Source organism: Balaenoptera acutorostrata, chromosome 4 (assembly GCF_949987535.1).
Source record: "Balaenoptera acutorostrata chromosome 4, mBalAcu1.1, whole genome shotgun sequence".
Taxonomy (NCBI): Eukaryota; Metazoa; Chordata; class Mammalia; order Artiodactyla; family Balaenopteridae; genus Balaenoptera; species Balaenoptera acutorostrata.
This window is the reverse complement of record NC_080067.1, coordinates 65,423,081-65,443,128: the sequence shown is the minus strand read 5'-3', so window position 1 is coordinate 65,443,128 and position 20,048 is coordinate 65,423,081.

Genomic DNA, 20,048 nt, shown 5'->3' with positions numbered 1-20,048 from the left:
GGCCCACTCTTTTGGCATCCTTCATAGGCTCCTTAGGAAATTGTTCAAGACAGAAATTTTGAAATTGAATTTTAATGATTGAGAAAAGAGGGGCGAGACACAGCAGCTGCTCTATCGCAGCTGCCCCAGCTGCTCTGTCCTCAGGAAAGGCCGCCTCTTGGCCACCGCACCCACCAGCCCCAGAAGAAGGGAAGAAGAGGGACACAAAGGTGAAGGGTTCAAGTTTAGAGTGAGGGCCTTGGTTCTGGGTGTTTGCGAGACATCCATACCCACAAACGCAAAGGAAAAGGCAAGCAAAACAAACAAAAAAAACATAACTTAGTCCCAGGTTGCCGAAATGACTTGTGGGCCCAAGAACACACATTGGGGGGTGGGGGGTGGGAGATGGAGATGAGGGACCCTTTTGTGAAGGACCGCGGGAGAAGGGGAGAGTTTTGTAGGACATGAAACCAGTTTTCTCCCCTGGATACCCATGGCTTGTGTGCTGGAGTGGCTGCAGTCGGATTAACGTTCCTTCTCCTTCTTCTGCCTGCCTGGGCCACGTGGAAATGAGAAGCGGAACACAGGACAGTGCTCGCCCACCACCAGTTTCCTCATCCGAAAGCTCAAGTGCCTGAGAGTGAAACGCCACCAAAAGTTATTGCTAGCGACAAATTCGGGCTGACAAATTGTCGATAATCGCGCCTTCAACGTTCAGGACGGCTTGCAGGCAATAAAGAAGCACATGCACGAACGGGTGGGCAAGGCGCGGGCCGCAGTCGGGTCCGCGGTTCCCAGGTTGCGCCCCGCCCCCGCCCGGCGCCACACCGCCCCCAAACCAGCGACCGCGCGCATTGCAGGCCCGCTGGGCTCCCACCCGCCTGCTCCAGCTCTGGCTCTCTTTCTTCCCGTGACTCATACAGACTGCAGGAGGAGCTTCTCTCTTCCCTCTCCTCCAATTAACCCGCTGGGTGCGCGTGTCTACGGTCTCAAGCGCCCTTGATTTAAAGTCAACGTTACCCGAGTTTTCTTTTGTTTGAAATCCTGGGCCCGCAAGACTTTGGCGTGTGTCGGACGTCTAGTTAACTTCTGCAAGCCTGTCTGTATCCTGCGACAGAGAAAATCATTAGGAATTAAGGCTCAAGAGAAGTAATAATGATATTTTCACCTGTGGATGCATTGGAAGAGTGTGTGCATATTAAATCATTTTAGAATTTAAGATAAATCTTAAAAAGATCTTTCAAAGTGTTTGCATGTTAGTGCCTCTATCAACAACTCCCCCCGTCCCCGGTCCCCACACACACCGGATTCACCAGAGTGCCCTTTGATTTGTTTTTTACGTTTTGGATTCACTATGTGTTTTATATTTAGGAGCAACTTGAAACACATACATTGATCTAAATATGAATTCTCTGTGTACGATATGATTTCTTCCGTGGTTTATTTACAAACCACTCACCTAATCATATGGCTTCAGATTCAACTATCAGTCACAGCCCTCCTCGGAGGTTGATTTAGCTATAAAAGTTTGAGTTCACAGTTAAATTTACTCTTCCACTTTCTCCAACTTGAATTTTGATTTCTGCATTTAAATACAAGACAGCATTTGAATTAAGGGCCTTCTTGTTAAACTGGAAGCTTTTTTCATTTCCCTGAACTCTATAAATGAACTGCATTGTCACATAATCAATAGGAAAAACTCAGCTGTCACAGATCCTAAGCAACCCCTTGCCACAGAAATAACACGATCTGGCATTTCTGAGTTTGAAAAATGTGCTGTTTGGATGACACGAGACCAGAACTACCCAGACAGCTTAAATGTCAGTGGTCTCTATGATCCGCTAAGGATGGACCTGCTGAGATATTTCAGATAGGCTTCTCTCCTTGTTGGAGACCAGGTGCTCCTTTTTTCTTCTATAATCAAGTAGTATAAGAGTATTGGGATCTGGGATTCAAAGCTTTTTCTAACCTAATCTAAGTCTGTCTGTTCTCATACAGCTTACGACAATTTCAAATTAGCCATTTCCCTCCCTGAACCAATGAGCAATTCAGCTTTGGATTTTGGAGTTGAAATCTGAAACTAAATGTTCAACACCCATCCTTTGAAGTCCTACATCATTTCCATCAATGTGATCAGGATTTCTGCAGTATATAAATCCTTCAGCTCAAAAGTAACTGAATGGCATCTGATCATAAGTAGCAGGAACCCATAATCTCCAGCAAGCTCTTTCTCTGCCTCAATGTCACTGTCTCTAGTTGCATTTTGGCCTTCTCTCTACAATCTGCCACGTACATGCTGCCATATCATGTGAGAGCATGAAGAAGATGTAATCCTTCCTTATCTGTATTTTCTCCCCTTTTATCTTCGATGTAGTACTTTTAACTCACTGACTTCTTTGACCACTGGCATTAAAAAAAAAAAAAAGTAGTACTGGGTGGACCTACTGTGGAATCTACCCCACTTGATAGATTAGATTATGTGATTAAAAGGTTAATTTATCTCACAAGAACCTTGCCAAGAAGCCTCATGACCTTGGCATACTATGAATCCTTTACGCACCAAAAGTGAAAGGTAATCTCATTCATAGATTTGCTCTGCCAGTGAACTGATGTATTAAATAGTACAGTTACCCTTAGCCTACTTGGACCCACCTATACAAAGAAAAGTGCTACAGGGGATCAGACAGTAGCAAGCTAGGTGAGACAAATTCTGTTTATAATTTCAAGGCATGAAGGCGTAAAACTTGTCCTTTTTAAAACTAAAGCTATTGGAGCCTGCATTTCCCACATCTACCACGGCTAAGATCTTTGGGATGAACTAAGAAACGCCACCTCTAATTAGTTCATTTGTCATCAGAGAACCACTGCATCAAGCCAGGTATTTTACTCCTATTCAACTCTAGAAGAAAATGGGACAACGTGGGCTATTATAAAAAGCTCAGCATTCAGTGCCAACATTTCAAATTGGCCTCATTTTACAAGTTCTCAGAAACCCCCAAGTCATTCAGACTTTGTCTTGGCAACCTTGCACTAGCCCCAAGCGGGACTGTTAACACAGTAGAGTTTATCCATTATCATAGTTCACAGGCTTCTCCATAGCTGCAAGTTGACATTTGGAACCTGTGTCATACAGAAGGGGTGAAAACCCATCCAGGAACCAAGTCACTTATTTCCAAAGTAACTGTCCTGGGTGGGTGGGGACAGGGGTGGAGCAGGGGACGGGGAGGGGAAGAACTAGGCACACAATAACCAGGCTGGGATTGACTGAGCTCTGATGTCCTTGAAGGGCATCCAGGTAACTGATGAAAAGAGTTCTCTTCTTGGATACTTGTTCAGCGTGTGAATTTACCTTGTTTACAATTATGAGAAATGACTGATCCTATCCCAGCCCTATACACTGAAGAGTATTATTATTACTTAGAAATGTGGTGCACAAAACCATCTTGTCCTTGATTCTTAAGACATAAACCACATGAAGTCAATACCACAAACTTGAGGATTTGCCTGAATTCTTAATCACACAGTGCAGAGATATGCTACTCTGGGTACAAGAGACGTACTAGACAACCCCAGTGCATACACGGCTCTAAACTGTTAAGTTGTTCATTTCTCTCTATGCTTTCATACACCCCCCAACTCCATCCCCCGCCCCCCACACACAGAAAATATTTATTTCCCTTACTGTCTGCAATCTAAACTTAAGAGCACACAAACCATGAGCTGGAAGAACTGTTTGTTCGCAGTGCTATTTATGTAATACTTCTCTTTTTTCTACCTAGGCATCCACCCCAAGGGACTGAGCAATGCATGGTGCTACTCAACTAAGTCTGAGAGAAAAGGGGGGTGTAGCAAGAGCATCTTCCCCACTGCGGTGTTCTAGCTGCACCTGTTTTTTCACCCAGTTCCCCAAACTCACTCTCAGCTTAATTTTATGAACATACTATCTGGGTCTCCATTTATCTGTTAAAATGGTCCAGGGTGCTTGCCAGGAGTATTGTGCCACCATTGCTGGCACATTTGTCTCTTCTGTCTAATGTCTGTCATTACACAAAGCGTTCTAAAAAGCTAATTTCCAACTCTGAAAATATACTCTTACTACAGAAGTCATTACATTAGCATAACAAGCCCAAAGTTCCAAGGTGGTAATTTGGTTATAGATCTCAAATCCTTCCTGTTCAATCATATTGATGTTGAGGTAGGATGTTACCCTGCTGCCACTAGGATCTGAGTCAGTGGATACCTGCCGGAGGGAAGTTCTCCTGGCATGAACTGTTTGTCCTTGGGAATTCAAAGTGAGGTAAATGTTTCAAGTTTCACCTGCCCAAATTGGGACATTTCTTAAAGATGCCGCCATCTCTTTTTTTCTTTCTCTTTCTGTACACTTCTTTCCTTGACCACCAAGAAAATATGTCTTAAATGATATTCTTCCACAGGTGTCTCATTGGACATGGACAAATATCAGTACTGCTCTCATAGGCAACACGAGCACTTTTTAGTCCTTTTGTTGGGGGTGGGGTTTGGGAAATCCAACCTCAGTCTGCCCTGCCAACTGTGGCCGTGCAGATTAGCTGAGACTCTGCTGAGGCCCGGATGGCGATGGTGATAGCAAGGGTCAGTAAGGTTGAGATGTATTCAGATGTTAATTTACACCTGAAAAGACTGAATGCAGTTACCCACACGGGGGGGTGACTGGAGTTTCTCAGGAACACTGGCCTTGGGTGATTCCTTGGGAAACGTGAAAGTTGAAATGGAGGGGGAAAGTCGTCTAAAAGTTATGGGAGCAGGAAGAAGGGCGGGGAGTAGGGACAGCCTTGATGAATTAAAGGAAATTTATTTAGCCACCAGTTATAAATCTATGTTCAACTTTTCCTTTTTAGCATAGTTTTAAGGTACAACGGACAGGTGGTAATTTCCTCTTTACTAAATATTTGGAGATTGTCTATCAAATCCAGAAATACTGACGTGGAAGTAAGGATGAGGGATTAGCCTCATTTTATCTGCCATCGGGATGGGTGTCCTTGTTTTGCTCTATGTTTAACAACTGCTACCTACCTTGCTTAGTGGAATTCCAAAGTACCTCATGAGTAACTAAGAAAGAAAAACCTTCTACATTCCAATACTGCCTTTAACCTCAAACATGGTAAAGGGTTCATTCAGACCCCTGGACCACACTGAGGCATTAATTAGGCTGATGAAATCCATCGAAATGTATGAATTCAGCATAATCAAGTTTCTACCGCAGACTATCGTTAAGGAATACGTGAGCAGCTGGGAGAATAGAAAGTACTGTTAGAGTTAAGTCATGCATGTAATTGAGTATATTTAACATAACCATTTTAATGATCAGTGATTAAAAGTGCATCTTACTTAAATGGTATATCCTCTGCAATTTGTTCATATCAACTTGATAATATTCTCAAAAGGAAAAAATAGGGATACACATTTCTAAATAAGATCTTTTTTGAGTTTGGGGAGAAAAAGCAGGAAAGTGAACTGGAAAAAAAAAAAGCGGCTTTTGCATGCAAACAGCCACACTGGTGTGATATAAATTAATCACTGTTTTAGGTACCGTCTGTGCTCAGTTCAAAGTATTAGGAATATATTACAGGTGATTTTTTTCATCCCTCAAGAAGAGTGTATTTTATTAAAGACGCTTTCTCTGTCTGATAAGATTTTTTTTTTTAAGAGACAGGGACAGGGGTCTGCTCAAATCCTGATGATTTTAAGAGCTTCTCCTAGGAACCTGGGAAGTTCACCTTTCCAATTCCACTTCCAGCCTGTGGGGTTGGCTGATCTTAGTGGAACTCACCTCTGTGAAGATAGCATTGGGGAGGAGAGAGAGTACATCACAAGCAGAGAGATGCGCCTGGATATGGCTGTCTAGGGCCACAAACAGAAGAAGCCCTCAAAGGGAAATGAGCTGTTCAAATCAGCTAGCGGCCTGAGCCTGAACTCCACACACTTAGAGGCAGGCTGCTCTGCTCTATTCCCTCAGACCTGGCCAGATAAATGAAGTCATTGTGGACACACTCACAAGCCAGCCCAACTCTTTTTGTTGTAGTTTCTCAGCTTTTGTGCTCAAAACACGCAAATCACTGATTACCTAGGAAAGAAGAAGTAGATCTAGATCTATAGCTAGAGGTATGTACATCCCACTACATGCACACATCTATGCAGGCACTATAAAAGTAAGGGTTTAAGAGAAGGGATGCAGTTGGCCTAGCTCTCAAAAGTTGCCTCACAGGGCTTTTTTTTTTCTCCCTTCACCCCTGCCTCCACACCCATAAAGAGGTCAGTCTATTCTCCCACTCAAAATAGTGTTAGAAGGTGGCATGTCTTGGATGTCTGGGAGTTGCACCACGACTTTTTACAAACCTAAAACGGGAGAAAGGAAGGCACAGGCACATAAAACTATGTCGGGTCATATGAACTGCCTGCTGCAAACAAAACAAAAATATTTTAAGGGGAAATTTATTTGAAGCCTTCCTTTCACCCAGTAGCGTGTCTTCCTTGGCTTGGAGGGACAGCTTTTGAGAAATCAGGTCTCTCAAGGGGCTCTCCTGCACCCAACGTATAGTCTATAAATATAGTGGAAGAGTCATGCCAGGGGTAGTCAGTGCAAGAGAATCTGGAGTCTTGAAAGCATCTTTTTCTTCTGGCTATGGTGGCACTTAAATGATAATGCGGGCAATGGAGCTAGGAGATTTATATCTTTTGGAAAGTAGGGCAAGCCAGATGGTAATAGCGTCATTAACACACAAACTTGGGATGTGCAAGTGAAGCTTGAAATTGGGAAAGAGATCAGGAGAACAAAGGGGGCTGCTGTTGAAAGGCTACCCCTCTTCTGCCGGCCAAAGCTAAGAGCCTCGTGGTACTGGGGTCTGCTCCTGCCCAGAGCTGGATAATAAACGACAGCTTTCCCCCTCCCCTGTTGTGACTTAGAAAGCGCCGAGGAAACTTTTGCAATAGGCAAATGTGGCACTTATTTATGTGTAACCCTTTGTAGTCTGAAGTGGCAGGAATGGGCCTTTAATTCAACTGCACTCCCACTCTCCACCCCCTACCCTAGTTGGATAAGCTCTTGCAATTGTTGACATGTATTTTATGAAATCAAAGTGCCGCTTGTTGCACATTTCAGACAAAAGTTCATTTTCCTCCTCTTATGTAAACACTCTAAGTAAATATTAAAGGTTGAACAGCACTACCTTTTTCAGTTTGGTGATGGGGGTTGGTGCGAAGGTGTTGGCGAGGGTTAAACTACAGTTTTACTTTGGAAAGTCTTAATGTTTAAGTTAAACTCCCACTAGCCCAAACAGATACAATTCAGAGAGAATACAGGAGTTAAGACAAGATTAACAATGGCATTAATAATAATAATGCAGGTTTATAATAAACATCCACACAAACATCTATAAACAGGCAGGGCAGTTTGGAACTAAAGAAGACAAAATTAATGACTTCATTTTCATATATATATGTATATGTACGTCTGTATATGTAAGACACAGCAAAGGTAACGGTCATTAAGCACTGAATAGCTTGAGTGATGCTTGTTAGCGACTCAAAGTTGACAATGTCTAAACCAAAATCGAAAGTTTTCCTTTTTTTATTCTTAAAAAAAAAAAAAAAATACTGGCGCTCTTTAAAAGCCCGAAGGACTTACCCTCAAGGCATTATTCAGAGTAAAACTGAGACTGGCCGTTCGTCACAGGCAATTGTAAAGGGTTTCAAAGGGCCGATCAAACGATCGCCAGAGTAATCTACATTCAAGTCCGGATGGTGGTGTTACGGCACACACCTGCGGGGTGTTTGCTGTCCGTGCCCCTTGCCGAGCTACAAATCATCATTAAAGCGAGCTGCTTAAGCTTCTTCCCAGCTTCTAGACAAGAGTTACTTGGGACAGTTCACTTTGATATTGCTACAGCTCGCAATTGACAACCACGCTATTTTGGAGCTCAAGCCCAAGCCCACACCCTAGTTCGCGCGCGGCAAAGTAAGGAGGGTGGTGTGATGGGGGTCAGGGGGGAGTGACTCCATTGTAAAAGTCTGTTTCTCCAATTTCCTGAGCACACTCACCACGAAAATGTATAGGAAACCAGGTTAGAAGCACCTGAAACCCGCCTTGAGTTTTCTACTGAGAGTCTTCCGAAATTTCACTGTCTTTGCCACGACTTTTAACCCACTCAGAGTACAGACAAATTTCACAACCTCAGTTTCTCTCCTTCCCTCTCTTATATACGCACACTCGGGCCAGCACACTCCCTCGAGTGCAAGATAGCATTACTCTTCTCGACCAGGACCAGGAATCTACTTTGAAACTTTCACTTTTGATTCATTCGTTTGGGATTATGTCCCCCCCCCCTTCTATGCGACCCTGCCCTTACTGTCCTCACCTTGAGAGAGAGAGAAAAAAAATCTGGAGTTGGGTAAAAGGGAAGGGACGTGGGGGTCGGACAGTTGGAGCACGGGAAAAGGCAGGAAGGTCAGTTTCTGTCTGCTGCCTGCCTGCGTGTCTGCGAGCCCTCGGCAATCCGTGTGCGCCCCATTTGGGGTGGGGGGAACAACCGGTGGCCGATGAGGCCAAGATCAAGCAACACTCGGAGCGAATGTATCAATAGACCAATTTTCTGCTCCCACCGCGAGCTTTTTCATTTCAATCCAGAGTGGAGGCGTCTGCGCTGCGCAAGCCTCAACAACACGGTAGCGTCGGGAAAAAGAGGGCGCTAGATGCCGGAGGCGCAAATATGGAAATTAACTCATTAGGAAGGGGTGTGGTTACTGAGAAGCCCCCTCCTCCATCCCTTCCTTTCTCCCTTGCTGCCACTGTCCCAGCTTGCTAAATATGAGATTACAAACAAACAAATAAAGCAGAAGCTGATTACGCAGCCCCAGATCAAACACGCTCCAGATAATTCGCTTCACTCAGCGCTGCGGCCGGACCTGCGGCGCAGCGCGGGCCCCTAACCCTTGCCCGTGGCTTCCGCGCCCGCTCCACGCCAGCCAGGCTTCCGCGGCTCTGAAAGCCAGGGCCCGCGGCGGCGCTTCGAAGGCACAGCACGTGGCCCTGGCGCCCGGTTTGGTATAAGTTTTAAAAGATCAGACAAATGCTTCCACCAATATGGTAACCGTCCGAGGGCTTCTGCTGATTCCAGAGGTCCTACCCTAAGGCTGCTTGGAGGGGAGGGTGGTGGTGTTCTCTTTTGGAAAAAAAAAAAAGACCCCAAACTAGAAAGTAGCGTCCCAGAGTGCCTGGCCGGGGGGCTTTTCCTGTGGCTTGGCACCCCGAGCCGGGGGTGGGGGGGAGTGGGCGTTGAGAAAGGCTGGGGCCAGGCTTGGGTCGATTTGAGCGTTAAAGACCCGGGTTGAGATATTAACCAGAGACCAGGTACCCAAGAGTGAAGGCGAGGGGGTTGGAAAACCTAGGCTGCCAAATTCTGTGTCGAAATAAAATGTTTGGATGGCGGTGGGGGGGGGGGCAGGGAGGGGGGAGGGGGATAAGAAAGAAACAAAGCGCAAAACCTCTCACATACCCCTCCCCAGCCGCCCTGCCCTCCCGTCCTTAAAGCGGGCCTCTGTGGAGGGCTGCTTTTATGGTTTTTCTTCCTGCGTGGCCCGCCTCCCCGGCCCTGCTCCTTGCCCGGCGCTCCCCCAGCTGCGGGCCCCTTGGAGGAAGGCCGCCCAGTCCCCTCGTCTCCCGCTGCCTGCAGGCCACCGAGCCTCAAAGCGCGCATTGTCCAGCGGGGGCGGGGAGGCCAGCGGGCCCCTAGAGAAGAATAACACTGCGCCCAAGTCCTGTTAGGGAAAGTTTCCTAATGCACTCCTTGTGGTAAAATACACTTTTAACAGGGCGGGGGGTGGGGGTGGGGGGATGGGGGGATATAACTTTTGAAAATCCATGGCCTTCTCTCAATTTCTCAACTCTTCTCCTTGTCACTTTTTCGGTTCTCAGAAAGGGGGAGAGTGGACCGGAAAGAAATTGGAAGGGGGCCAAAAATGTGAACATGACTCTAGAACCGTCGATGTGATGGTTTTAAAATGCGGGTGGGAAGAGAAGGGGGGGGGTGTCTCCACCCAGGTCTGGGCCGAGGACAGCTGCACAGTTGGTGCGCGGGGGATGAGGGGAGAGGGGCCCCGAGGGCGCGTGTGCAGGCGAAGCATTTCGCACCTCCTGTTTATCTTAGAAGCGAGGCGGGCGGGCGCGGGGCTGGGGCCTGGGTGGGGGGGCGAATTGTTCTGCCTCCCGACAGGCAGTAGAAGTTGAATAAAATGGAGAGGCGGGCACACGCAAAAACAAAACCTGCTGTAGACTCGGACTCTCTCTCCTTGTTCCGAATTCCAAATGGTGAGGGTTCCCCATTTGCAAAGAACTCCGAAGTCTTAAGACCCCAGAGACAGCCGTCTTCCTGCTACGGCAAGAGCCGCGACAGAGAGCCATTAGAATTGAAGCTTTGGGGGCAAATGTGACTAATCTTTCATTCGGGCAGCGGGGACCCATTCCTTCCAAGCGTTGCCATCTGCATTTGAGGGGTCTTTGGGTTTCGTCCGCTCTTGCAAGCAATTAGCAAAATAATGGCTCGTGCCCCTGGCAAAACTCTGCCTGAAAAAGTATATTCCAAGACACTGCGTTGGTGAATCCGTTTTTTTAAATCAAATCAAAACAAAATAAGACTTTTAAAGAGCCCCAGGCCGGTGCTCTCGGTGTCCAACAACCAAAGTGACCGAAGGGGCGCATTAGTGGCTGTGGCTCTTTAGGAGTTGCGCTAATTTGGTATGTGGACTCAACGTCCTGATGCTAAATCGGCAATATAAAGGGCTGAAGAGCAAGCCCGATAAAAGCTCTAATTGCTACTGGAAGATTTAGGTGGTTGCTAGGATCTGAGGACCACCACCACAAAAAAACCTCCAATAGAGTGTTTGGGCTGTATGCATTGGGGGTTGGGGGTAGAGTTTCTACGGCGAATAGTGCCCACATCTGCTGGAACTTCCATATCTAAGCTGTTCATTTACGGGAGCCAACTTATGAAATCTCCACAATTAGATCTTCATTGTTCTTCCTCCACAACACTGTCTAGAAAGAAAAGGTCTTCTCGGTCGGGGCCAATCCAACGAAGCGTTTGACGTTATTAAATAATAAAGCGATTGTGATTTACATTGTTGTTCAGAAAAAAAGGCCAATTATCCACTGTTATGTTACCATAAAGATCATATTAACTCGAATTAGTAATCAAACAATATGCGAGCGTTTAAAAAAGTACAGCCGAACTGGGTGACAGCTACCGCGACGTCTTCACTTTCACCAGCGAACCCACCCGCGCCGGCAGCCGGAGCAAGAGAGGCAGTCGCCGCAGACCCGAAAGGAGGGAGAGAGCAGCAAAGTGGTGATTAACGGTCTCCAGTGTTAATTATTCTCAGTTAATCCCAAACAGTGCAAACCTTCCCTGGTTCTCTGGAAGTTCCCTGGTTTGGGATGCTCTGAGAATTCCGCCTTTCTGGGAGGGGTTTGTAAGAAATCCGGAAGAGGCAATCTCAGTGAGCGAAGGGTAGGGGTGTAGGTGTGCGTATGGATGTTGCGTGCGGTGTGTGCGCGGGAGGTTTGCTGCCTTTCCCGGAGCCTGGAGCGCACCCCGAGGCGGGGGCCTGGGGAGGGCATGGCCCGCAGCATCCTTACACGCCTAGTGAATCTTGCGTCTTCTCTACTCAAATCACTCTCTCTCTCTCGCCCTCTGTTATTAGGTTTATAACTCTTTGCCCACTTAAATTTGTGCAGCCAACCAAGGAAATCTAAATAGGTTTGAGTCGCCCCTTGGGTGCAGAATGGAGGCTTTAATAAGAAAGATTAATTGTGGGTGTGTACCTGCCGGAAGACGCGGCAGCTATCAAACAGTGGAGGGCAGCGTGTCGAGGGGAGGGAGACGCCTCTCGTCTGAGGCCCAGACTTTAGTAGGCGCCGTAGGCATACTCATCGCAGCCTACGGGCAACTGGTTGCAGTCACAAGCAAAGGGCGCCACAGAGATGGTAAGACCCGTCTCTTCCTGTGTTATGTGAGGTTTTAAAGAACTTGGCCCCTATTCACCTTGCACACCAAATCCTCCGGCCCTGCGCTCTGCCCCGCCGGACTCCCGACTCCTTGCCTCCACGCCCGAGGCGGGAGTTGGGTAAAGCTGTGGCTTCTGCCTTGGGAGGTCTGCCTATTCCTGCCCCCCACCCACTGAACAACAATGTTCAGGCGAATGATAAAGGTTTTGGTCCGAGGGCTCGAAAGTTGATATTTTTGTTGCCGCGGTGAAAAATGTATATGGTTACATGGTTTTTTAATAAGCGAACAGGGAGCAATTTTCCTCGGCGCGATGCTTCAGCAAGTCCGGGCACAGAGGGAAATCAGCCAGTGGCAGGGCCGTGTGGATCTCGCCCGCGCGGCGGCGGCGGTGGGGGAACCTTCCTGGCCCGCAAGGTCCTTTCCTCCTTCTTTCCTCCCTCTTTCTACTAAACGCTCGGATCCCAGATTAAGAAGTGTCAGAAGGGGGTGGGGCGGAGAAGAGTAGGAACCAGGTGGGGAATGGGGGCAGGAAGGGATTGACAAGAATAGTTTCTCTAGTAGCGTTCCCTCCTTCAATAATTCCATTTAAAACCTGAGGCCCCGAGGCCCGAGTTTAAACAGATGTACAGTAAAATCTCCCCAAGGTCCGGCCCTTCAGTGGTGGGGCAGGCAAAGAGTGGTCGCATCTTTGCCGAGAGTTTTCGAACAGTTGCTGCCTTTCCTACCCCCCTTCTCTATCTCCCAGTAAAACCAATTCAAAAGGGGACAGACTCCACTCCACAAGATTAATGTTCGTTCATTTGCAGGATTAATCCTCTCACGAAGCACAATAAAATACTAGGGTTCTTTTAAATTTAAATAAATACACGAAATCCGTGCCTTCCCTCCTTTCCTGCTTAGTCTCTCTCCAGACATCAGAAAACAGTGCCTTGGAACCTAGTAAATCTCAGAAGAACTTTTAACTCAGAGTTTTCAGATCCTCTGGGGGCTGTTGTGGGCATTGATATTGGGAGAGAGTGGAGAGACCAGCTTAACTTTAAATATCTATGGCTATACATTTTGATTTGGAACTCGCGATTAAAAATCTATTTGTTCCTCCCAGGGCTCAGCAGATTTCAATGTTGGTCATGGAAGCCACAAAATGTTCATGAAAGGAACCTAACCAAGGCTACTGTATGGCCACTTTGTGAACTCAGAACTATGGATGGGGGAAAAGTATGAAAGTGTGAGTTGATGTCACGCTGGCTGTCAGTGTGTGGTCTATTGTGGAGAATGGTGCTTTTTGACTGAACAGAGGGAGCCCCCCCTCCCCCCTTCCCCAGCTCTACTGCACCTGCACTGGATGAGGGAGTCCCTGCCATTCAGCCCATCGCAGATTGTTCAAACAGAAGACATCTCTGACAGCACTCAATTCATTACATTTCTTCCTGCTTTTCAAACCAACACACACACACAAAATGAGTATTGCCAGCCAGTGACAGCCAAAAAAAATCTTAAAATACTTTATATGCAGCTAATTTGGAAGCTCACACAACTAACTATGAAATATTTTGTATCCTTAACTTGTAAGGCTTCTCGAAAAAAAAGATCACCTGATGTTTCCTACTGAAAACATACCTCCATAGTTTACATGGGCAGAGTAAGTTTTGCAGAAAGACACTGCAGCATGGTGCATGGAGAAGTTTTAATGGGAATGAAAGCAGAAACTTGCAAAAGAGAAAAACCCCTGATTTATCTTATCAGAAGGGCGGCTCAAAATGCATTCATTATTTATGCTGGTGAACCAGCTTGCTAATAGAAGTGAGGTACCCAAGAGCCAGGGGCGGGCAGTGAGCAAAGCAGGAAAGGGTAGTACGGGAGGCATCAGGCTGAAGTGTGAGCTAAACATTTAAATCAATTTTCTAACAACGATGTCTTCCCCCCATATGCTCAGGTTTATTTTGCCATCTTAGACTCCAAGACGTTTTTGCACCATTTTACAAAGCTGATGAGAGAGTGTTTAGAAAGCTGATGAGAGCGTGTTAGCCTAGTTTAACAGAAGTTGGAGTAAACAAACTCTCACAAGGAAAACTTAATTTTAAGATATTTTCCTTGGAGGTGGGAGTAAGGGGGAAACAAAGAAAGGGAAGAGGACTTTGAGCAGAAGGAAAACACAAGTTTGCCATTTAGTATTTCAGACTGATTAAACTGTAATGTTATGCAATAACCCAGATTTGAGTTACGTGTGATAGTCAAATCGACCTGGATGTGAGTTGATACTAAACTGACTGCATGTGAAATATTGGCTAATTCTCAGTAAGTCATTAGTCTGAACCAATATCAGAACATAAGGCCTAGTTTCCAGAACCCCTCTCATTGCAAGGGCAGTCACTGAATTAAATCGGTTCGTAAACAAAACTTGAGAAATGCAGAGGTGCTTTCACTCAACAAATAATTCTATCCATTTTACATGGAGTGCACGGACCAAATGTCTTTCTTATCTACAGTTTAAATCACTGTTCCAAGGCGTTCTCTCAGCAATTCTTTCTTGATTCTAAAAAGATTATTAAAAGCTACACAAATTATTAGGAGTGGAGAAGGAATGAGAAAGTGGAAATGGCATAGCAATGGCAAGCCAGAAGCAAATGTCCTAACCATGGCTGCATATTAGAACCGGAAAACTTTGGGGAGTCCAATTCTACATCCACCACTGAAACTTATGCAGGGCTAAATAAAATAAAGATACGGTGTACTTGGTAAAGGCTTTTAGTGTAATTTGTTGATCGTCTCAAAACAAAACAAATGTAAACCCAAATCAACTCATTCAGACCTCACAACAAACTCTACTTAGCAAATCAAATAACTATATAGTTGTTTACCTATATATGTAAATATATAAATATAAATATGTATTTATATTTATATAAATATATTGAGTGCCAAGGTGACACAGTGATGGGTGTTGTGTGCGTGACCATGTAAGTAGTGAAGACTCTGGCTATTTGTGTGTTTGGTTATGCTGAGGGGCGACAGCCTCTGTAGCCTCAAAAGCTGGAGCTGGGTTCTGGGGATGGAGACCAGTTCCCCTGGTCTCTCCCTGCAAGTGTTCGCATTGCTCTTTCTGGAACACTCAAACGAATCATTTCATCCCGGAGGCCCTGCAGACCCTGACGTCACGAGGTGGAGATGGGGGCGCAGTCCCGCTCTGGCCTGGCCGCCAGCGATAAGAACCCTCGGGAAGAATTCACCGCTCCTTTTAATACAGTAATTATTTTTCTGCCTTCTGTGAGGGGGGGGGGGCGGCTCCTGCCCAGAATGTCGGTATCCCTCCCTTCAGGAAGAAGCCCAGGGGTGGCAAGTTTGCAGGATAACTTCCTAGGCGAACCCTAAGCCAGGAAGGGCACTGGAAAAGGAAGAAGGGTGGTCTGAACAAGGCTAATTTCACCGCCCAAGACCAGAAAGGAGAGGAAGAACCCGAATTTCTGTATTGATCTCTGGAGTCTAAAATGAGAAGCTTTTGCCTTCCCTAGCTCCTAATTCCAATGCACAGTAAGAAAAGTAATAGCTATCAATTAATCCTATTTAGCGTCAGTGGCTTTGTACTCATCTTCTGCGAGGTAACTATATATTATCCCTATTTTATAAATGGGGAAGTGAAGGATTTGCATCCTCCCATCCCTACCTACTCTGATCCTAGAGGGGCGCAGTATTCCGGGGAGCCTACGTAGCTCCTGTAGCTTCCCACAGCCATGCCAGTGCGCAGCCTCTGGCATTGGGAAGGACTAAGAGCGAGATAACTCATGCTGAGCCTCGGCACCAAACAGGGACAAATAACCCCTTTAAAATAAGGGTCTGAGATTAAAGGCAAGAGGAAGGCAGAACGTGAGTCAGTCAACCTCTGATTTGGGAAGCTTGGGGCCTAGAACCATCTTTGGCGTCATGAGGTCAACGTGGAGAGAGCTGGGGTACAGGAGATAGAGGACTCCGGAGGGGCGAGGGACTTGGCAAACTTGCCCAACGCGGCACGGTCTAGGGCCGAGAAAGGAAATCGGGCCGTTTGGGCAGGGTTCGGGCGGAGAGAACTCGAGCCCTCCGCAGCACCTTCCCAGGGAGCCCCATGGGGGCTGTGGCCAGGGCTGCGGTGACGTCAGGTCCCCCGCCGGGCGCTTGGCCGCCTCAGCTTTCTCCTGCCCGCGCATCCGCTCCGGGCGCTGGGCGCGGCGCGCTCCCTGGGGCTAGCGGGTGGGAGGCCCGCGCGCTCACAGCCCTGCGCCGCGCCCCGCACCCAAGGCCAGGTAGGGAGGCAAACGATAGCTCAAGGCGCCGAAATCTTTACTAATAGCGCACATTTCATTCGGTACATGCAGGCAGACGAGGGTAATGAAACGAGCGACTTCCTTGGACCTTTTAAATCACCTGACACTTCTTTGCAAAGTAGAGCAAGCATCTCAAGTCCAAAATCCCAGAAGTAGCAAATATCTTTGCGTCCTGAAATGAGAGGACGTTCCATTTGCTTTTGAAGAGAAACTGAGTGCACTGCTCACTGAATCAGAAATATCACCATTGCACCAAAATATAAAAATAAAATCCATCTAGACCCGCATACATAAAGAGAGCTCGCTGCCAATGAAAATCGTGGCCTTGTCTTAGTAGCCCACCCACCCAAAGAGAATTCTTCTCTTAGTTAAAATAAGAAAGTCGAGTCCATTATTTCCTAAAGTCCAAGTAAGCCAAACATAAAGAAATTGAAAACAAAAATTGTAAAACCGGAGAGCATCGTCAGAAGAGAGGGAGGTTACAAAGTCTCCCTGGGTGATATCAGAGGTCGTATTTCAAGGAAAGTTTTTAATAGAAAATAACTATGAAAGATACTAAACCAATTCTTTGGTTTGGGCAATTTCCTTATCTTTGGAAAGCTCTTTCCACAGTTGTTCACTCTAGAACTCCGGAAGCTGTTTCCCTTTGGACTTTAATCCATATTTTCATAGTAAAGGTCAAGAGTTTCTCCCTCTTCTCCTGTCTTTAAGGGATCCACCTCATAGACGAGGTCCCTAAGGAAATCCATCCAGCCATCTTCCAACTTCGGTCAAAAAAGAAAGCAACGAAAAGAAATAAATCAACCGCCACCCCCAATCTCACTTGTAGCTGTCCTGAAAAGCAGCCTTTGCTCTGAGAGCAAGGAAAGGCAGCATAAAAAACAGTGAGATGCAAATTATTTTAAGGCAATAATGGTGGGGTGGAGGGGAGGAAGTGCTGGAGAATGTAAACTCAAGCCTCTGCTAAAGCTCATGGCAAAGGAAATTCCTTCCACAAAGCAAAATATAAGAACCTGTTTTTCAAAATTCTCCAAAAGCAAGAAATAAAATGGGGGGGGAATATTAAAAAATATTTTAATTACAACAAATAAATAAATAAGCAGTGCCAACTAGCAGGCGATCAAACCACAGTCAAACTTCAATCTCAGAGCAGTTAGCTATAAACTGTTAGCAGCTGAAAAGTAAACCTTGTGCACACAAAGGCACTGTTTAATTTTCTTCTTGTAAGGATTCTAAAAGAAGACCCCATCACTATACAGTTAAGCGGTATTTCTTGTCCCCCTGAGGCGCTGATCAGTTCTTTATAATGTGAGAAAAGTGGCAGCTCAAAACCCCGTCAATGGAGCTCCCACAACAAAAGTTCTGAAAAGCTGAATGAATTGGGTTTGTAATTACTGCATCCCGCCCCCCCCCCCTTGCAGCTTATCTCTTATTCATTCACCTTATATTATTGTCAAAGAATCTTACTCTCAAAATCATTCCCTTCCCATTTTACCTGGGGTCACAGAGGAACTTATGACACGGCAGAAATGGAACACTCGCCTCCACTACACCTGGAAATGTTCAGACCAATAGGTAGGGAGGGGAGGAGGGATTATCTGGTACCCCAATTTACTCTGAGACTACTAGAACTCAGAGTACTCAACCTATGGAGTCTTCCATTTTAAAACCCGAATTTTATTGGGAAACAGGAATGTGTACCCTTTCTAAACTCAGAGCCTGCCTGAGTTTCCGAAATCCTGTGACATCTCCACTTAGAAAAGGCAAAGGTTATAAATAAATCTCCTCCCCTCTCTCTCCACATTGCAAGGCCCTAAAAGACTATGTCAGACATGATGTAGAAATTAAGACAACTTATTATGCTCTTTTTTTCTTTTAAACCAAAAATGGTAAATAAAATAGAAAAAGAGACTATAATCCCCCTCCCCCCATACACACACACACACACACACACACACACACACACACACACTCCCAGTCCAGAAAAATGTTTTATGAAAAAGTCAGCCTTAGAATGCCAGGGCTCTGTGTGTATTTCAATCCAAGGCATTGCTGATGGAGAAGATTCTCCTGAGATTTCCTACTGTAAGAATGTGTCGGTTCTAGAAATAAGTACAGCTATTACAACCAAATCTACTAGCAGACTAAATAATTAATTGAAGCGTTGCTCTTTGACCCTTGAAAAGTCCAGTAGGGACACGTTTATAGTAATAATACCTCCGAATGAGCCCTTGTCAAATATTCATTTAGTGGTTAATGTGAGCCATTTCCCCCTGGGACCGTCTGTAATACCGGCTTCCCAGCATTGGCAAGAAACCTTGCTAATCTACTACAGCTCAGCAAAATATTTTAACACTCTTTATTTAAAGTATGGGGGGGGGTGCAGGGAGAGAAAAAAAAATTGCAGAGGGAACAAACTATAATCTCATCCTTCTGCACATTTCTATTCTGTGTATAAGGTTAACAAAACATTAAATTCACCCCTTTGACTGCAAATTGAATGGTTTTAGTGAGCAGGATAATATCCCGAGGAAGAAACTAAACACTCAACAACTAACTTTAGCACTGGGAGATAATCATCTCTGGGCAAGCTTAAGGGTTTACCCCCTTCTTGGAAATCATGTTATAATTAAAATATCATATGTTCAATATTGACCTAGCCATGAAACTACACATCTTGGGGGAACCATTTAACCCAATCAAATGAGTGATGAAATATGTATCATTTTCCTCAAATGCAGTTTATCAAAAGAATTTATATCTGCAAACAAAATATTCTGGCTTTCATTTGGTTAGGAGATATGGAGGTCTAGGAGGGGGAATGGGAGTTCTCTCGTTTTATGCAGACAGTAACAGTCATTCAAAACTAGTTCAACTTCCCACAATATTGCTCTCCTCCCTCTTGCAAAATATTTGAACCTGAGCATTTTCCCAAAAAGTTAAAAATTTTTTTTTTTTTTTTAGTCTGATCCTGTGGGCTTTTTAAACTGGTAGGTTAGTGCAGTGCAATTACTCTAAACCTCAATACATATTTCTAATATATCTCTATTTTTCAAATATATACACACCATATAGTTGATTGGTTCAAATTCCGGGAATATTCTCCCCACCCCCCAGCAAGATCATTTGGATCTTTATTCAAAGTTTCTTTTATTCGTATGTGTGAGCAAGAACTGGCGAATGTGCTCATTACCACGTGAATAATCCGTATATGCATTACAATGGCTGGCCAGGCCGGGGGAAATTCTTTTAGAGTCTCTGCATTAATTAGGGGGGGGGAAATGCCTCACTTAGAATTGGGAACTGGCATAATAATTGTCCTTTCCCAGTACAATATTACCCTTAAAATGAGGATTAAAAAAAGGAATAAATAAAAACCAACAAACACCTAAAATAAAGCAATCCATATGAAATAAAAATACATAAAATATGAGAATATCCTCAGCTGAGTCTAGAACTAACATTAACACCACCAAGAGAAAGAAATACTTCCTCGGAAAACGAGAAGATGCGAACCAACGGGATGAACTAACTTAGTGGCTGCAGCCGATACTTTACTCAAGGGTGAAAGGCGCAGCTGGATTCCAACTTCTCCAAAGTTGAAGCAAGTTCACACAACAAGCCCTTGAAATTGTAGGAAGGAAACCCACCCTCCTAATGCTGGACCCTAGGCTTCTGGTCCCCTTCGGTGGGGGAAGATAAGCGAGGTAAGTAGTGAGTAAAAGAAAAGTCCCGG